Genomic DNA, 5,173 nt, shown 5'->3' with positions numbered 1-5,173 from the left:
GGGAGGCGGGGGGCGGAAAGGAGGGCCCGGGGCGGCTGGGTCCTGGGGAGGGACAGCCACATGATCCGCATCCCACATGACACAGAAAGAAACTGGTGGCAGCAGCCAGCCCTGCGAAACGTCATTTTTTCCTTCGTCGAAGAAGAGGGGTAGCATACCCCATCCCTCCCCCTCAGCGATTTACACAGATATCCGGGCAGAGGCAGCTACAGATGTGAGCATACTCCGCGGTTTCCAGTATGACTGGCGCCTTCCTAGGGGTGCCTTCACTTGGGATTACAAACAGAGAAAGGACGAGACCGGCGCCTCCGGGATTATGCTTTGCAGCAGGTACGTGGATGGACAGGTGCTGTGCTGAACAGTGCGGTGGCTAAAGGGATAGTTCTCTTTGCAGAGACAAGCAACATGATATTTTCCAGTAAATTACCTTCTGCGTATTTACTTCTGTGCATTTAAAATCCTTGGGTTTTAGCAGGGAGGACTCATCCCTCAGGATCCAATGCTCTGCAGGGCTTGAATTTTAAGCTGATTCTGCTGAAAGCAGAGAGGTGTGTAGAATTACTGCAGAATAACTATCTATACTTTCTGCACAAATCTGCATTCTGTCTATCTATATTCATTATTTTTAAATTATGCCACTTATTTGTCTTAAAACAATCCCCTGACATGATCAGTTCGATGAAAGCAGAAAATTACTTTTACTGAGACGGAGCAGACCAGTCTGCCCATCTGTTTTTTTTTCTCTATAGATACATTCAAACAGCATCTTCCTTCCTCGTGTTATTGCCCTAAAACAGCTGCTTTTGTATTTTTCAGTCATTAATTTGAAATCATCCTTTCTGAAAGCGTTGTCTCCCTTTTTCTGTGTGGGTGCCTGGATGCAGATACTTAGGGAAACACCACAGGCATAGTAATCTTTGCTTATCTGTAGCCAGCAGAGGCAAGAAGGCTATCCTGGTTTTGCTAATTCAGGCACATGCTCTCTAAGAATGCATAGGAATATTTTTCATTTATCCAGCTGGCTTCCAGCATGTCAAACAGCATGTTGGCTCCACCGAGTAGTGGAGAAGTAAAACTGCCTTCTGCTTTCAAAAGGCCATTTGTGTGTATGAGGCAGGATTCATAGCCAATTCTTTCTGGCAAAGATTTTCAAATGTGGTTCTTGAAGATTTGTTGCTAAAGCCACTGTTAATCACTTAAACAAGTGGCTTGGTTTGCAGAAAAATTGGATGCCAACCCAGAGGCATCTTTAAAAGCTAATCTTTATTTGGGTGTCTAAATATGGATTTTTGGAAGCTTGATTTATGAGTTTATTTTAAACATCCTGGTCTCAGATGAGTCAGTAAGGGGAGGAATTTCCATACCTTAGACATGTTTGGGGAGCTCTTCTCCTTAGCTTAAAGTAAGAGCTTGCAGACTCTTACTCCCCCGCAGTTCTCCTGTGAAGCCTCTGTTTGCAAAGCTGTGCAGTGCAATTCCCCCATCTGGGTCACACCATATAATCTCCATCTGCATTTTCCTTTGCAGCCCCACCAGGCGTCCTCCCTCAGGTGTTTAACAATTTAGAGACCAATTTCAATCAGACAATGCAGAATAATCCCCTAACATCCTCAAGTAGAGTCTGCTCCCCCTCCCCATCACAAACACAGTTCTCCCAGCACCAAAACTTGATGCAGCGCTTGTGTGTTTGGGATTTCTCCATTCCAGCAGCTTCCATTATTCCCTAGACTTTCCCCCTGACAGGCAGCCAACACAGTTCTTGCAACTGGCACCCTGCCCATAAGACATCTCCAGTTCAGTGGTTATCAGCAGGCCAGCATCTTGCCTCAGTGGCTTCCTCTAGCCCGCTTTTGTCCTCGCTGAGCCTAGCTCAGCTGAGGTATCCCTTCCAACAATCATCTCTGCATCAGGCATTTCCAACCTAACTATGGGCTTTGCATGGCCTTCAGCCCTCCCAGCTTCTCCAGCGAAGTTAGTATAGGAAGACTATGAAATGCTCTCACTAATGGACATATCCTCTGACGGAGGCCCATGGGAACGTTCTCCTACTGCTCATTCAGGTCTACTCCTCTTATTCCTATCAGATAAGTCCTCCTGGAAGCATCTTCCGATCTCTGGCAACTCTATCGCTGGCATGATTATTAGCCACCAGTGCCACGCCACTCTCTGTCACTATGGCTGGTACAGGTGACCTGTGTTGTGTGAGCACTAGATCCACATTACTGAAAAGGGTCAAGAGCCATATGACAGGCACTCTCACATCCCAGTGCAAAAATCCTGTTACCATATTAACTTCTTGTGTGCTGAGAAAGTAGCTTTTACAAGATTTAATATCAGGAATTCATTTCTATATGACCTTTTCATATAGACAAAACAAAAAAATCTCTCAGGTTCTCCTAGGAGTAGAACTTGTGCTCACTGCTAGTGAGAGGGTGAGCTAAGCTGCCAGAGTCCTCACTGAAGCTGTTGGCACATTTTCCCTGCGGGGGAGAGGACACTCGGCAGGGAGAGGGTGAGAATTTCCAAGAGATGGGCAGAGAAATCAGCCAAGCGTGAAATTCACCACAGCTTATCTGTCAACACCCACCATGGCAAACCAGCCCTGGTAAGCACTGTGTTCCTGATGTCAAACAGAAGAGCATGCTGTGTTGTGGGCAGGGTCTGGTGTTGCCAAATTAATGTAAGTGTGTGGGAGAGAGCATCTATTTTTTTACCTCTGAATCAGGAAAAGGTCCAGCCTAGCCATGTCCAAGGACAGAGTCAGTCCCCATTAAGGAAGGCAAGCAGCCTGCAAAGGTATATTTCAAGCTTTTCCACACTCTTCTTGGACAACTCCAGTATGTGGAACCTGTTTTGACAGCAGAGTTGGAAATGAGGACAGTCCCTCTTCTCCTTGCTCCCACTTTTTCATGCCCCCACAGTCACATTGGGCACAGATCTGGGTTCTGCCATCATTTTTAGATCAGTGCTAATCTAGATTTTTGCCTACTAGTCACAGCAGTAGGAGGATAAAATAAAGCTCTGAGATCCTTAAAACTCTGAGGGTCTTTCATTTGGGGAAGAAGAGTTACATCTATAACAGGAGACTCATAACCACTGTGTATCTGTTTGTAAACTGCGTTGCACTCATTACGCTCATGAGGTAGCAGCCAGAGCACCGTGCTGTGCGTGTCTCCTATGATTAGCTAGACCAGGCCATGGGCAAGAAGAGAGGAGACAGATGGAAGAATCAGGCTGTCAAAAGGTCATGGCAAACCCAACAATTCATTTGGCACAGCCCAAGTCTGTGGAAGGAAGGCTGTGTCCTCCCTGGGCCTTACGGATCGCACAGCCACTGGAGGATTAATTTCTCACTGTAGGTGACCCTGCCTATCTCTTCAGAAATGTCATCCTCTCTACAGGTCTGAGGGTTGCAAACTCCATATGTGATTCAGCATAGCCCTGGTTGAAGAGAGTTACACCTGTTCCCTCAGTCTGCAGATGCTGATGAGGGGAAGGTGTCTATCTGTCTATCTGAGCACAAATCTGGCTCATATTTTACCACTATCTGTCCCTGAACCAGAGCATGATGTTGGATATAAGTCGAATCCGCAGTTACTGTAAGGCTCCTTCCCGCACCAACCGAGAATAAACGCACTCTTAGGGCTTAGATGCATGAATAAACTACTGGGTCTTAGCAACTCACCTCAGGTTAATAGACCTACAGTGACTGCCTACATGTCGGTCTTAACCCATGGTAAATACATGAGAAAAATTCATTGACTTCAGATGCAGGAAAAAGCCATTGCTCCCAGAACCTTTAACACCACCATGAGCTTCAAGAGATGGCACCATCTCTTGAGGAGACCCAGCCAATATGCAGTAACTTGTGACTTATGTATGGTTTTGAATCCTGAATGTTCACCAAAATCATGCCCCATGGATTTGCCCTAGGCCAGGCCTCAGACCCAGTGCTACAGGTCTGCTGTCAGAGTAGTTGCTCCAGATGTGAGCTGATAGACCCAGAAGCAACAAATGGACCCTGTTCTTGGTCTAGTTAGTTACTGCATGGCTCACCACTTACTAAGCCCAGTTAAAAGGATAAAGCTGAAAAAGGATTCTTCCACAGGCGACCAGTGCAAGAAATATAAATTGGCCCCAACCCCAGCAAGTGTTGTGGTATTATATCCTTGTTCTCAGCTTTAATACCTTGTTAAAATAGTCAGGAAAGAACATGAAGAGTCAACGAAGGTTGATGGCAAAGAGACTGTCTAGCTGCCCTTACTTTCCTCAAGCACACAGCAGAAAAATCTTGTTTAGATTCACGCTCATGCAGTAGCTGAGTATAACATATATTCTTTAAATGTGCTGGAAATTAAGAACATTTCCTTCCTTTATTTGATTCCATCCATATTTCCTGCTCCCATGACCTCACCCTGCAATACAGACTAGGTTCTCAGATGCTAATATAAGATGCAATAACGTATATCAACTTACATCATCAGTTCAGTTCAGAAGCTTTTACTGTAAGTTGAGCTGAGACCACACTGGCACTGAAAGATTCATCCATGAAACAGCCTATCCACACTTCTAGTCATGTCATCTTTAGCTACCCATGTTGCAGAACAGGAATCTCCACCAGCTGGGTAGAGCCAGGGAGCAGGCAGCAACGTATGAGATATGGGTATGGATCTCAAAAGTTCTATTGCATTCAAAACGTTTCATTCTCCTGATAAAAGAGGGGCAGATGTTTTCTATCCCCATGCACTGGAATGCAGAGAGTGAGGATGAACACACTTCACCTCAAGAGATTTTCAGGCTTTGCTCAGAAGAGCTGCCCGGAGAATAGAAAAGCCTTCGTAAGAGGAACAGCGCAAATAGCTGAGCATTTTTATGGGCACTAGACCAGAGAAAAGAACTGCCAGGGAATCTGTGTGCTTACAAAAGCATGTGTATCCGCATTCCTCCCCTGGAAGCAGAAGTACTAAATGGCCTCAATATGCACACAGATATCTCTGCATAGCAAGAAACAGAGAGAGGTTAAAAGACTCTGTGTTCTTCTATAAAAGGATTATTACATTGAGACGATACACGCACAGGGTAGTTAATTTGAATTCAGGCAGAGATGAATGTCACCTTCTAGCATCTTACACCCAGACAAAAGCCCCCCCCCCCCCCATTCTGATTCAATTTA

This window comes from Aptenodytes forsteri, unplaced genomic scaffold, assembly GCF_000699145.1.
Source record: "Aptenodytes forsteri isolate BGI_AS27 unplaced genomic scaffold, ASM69914v1 Scaffold73, whole genome shotgun sequence".
In the NCBI taxonomy this organism is placed as follows: domain Eukaryota; kingdom Metazoa; phylum Chordata; class Aves; order Sphenisciformes; family Spheniscidae; genus Aptenodytes; species Aptenodytes forsteri.
This window is presented reverse-complemented; position numbering follows the sequence as displayed.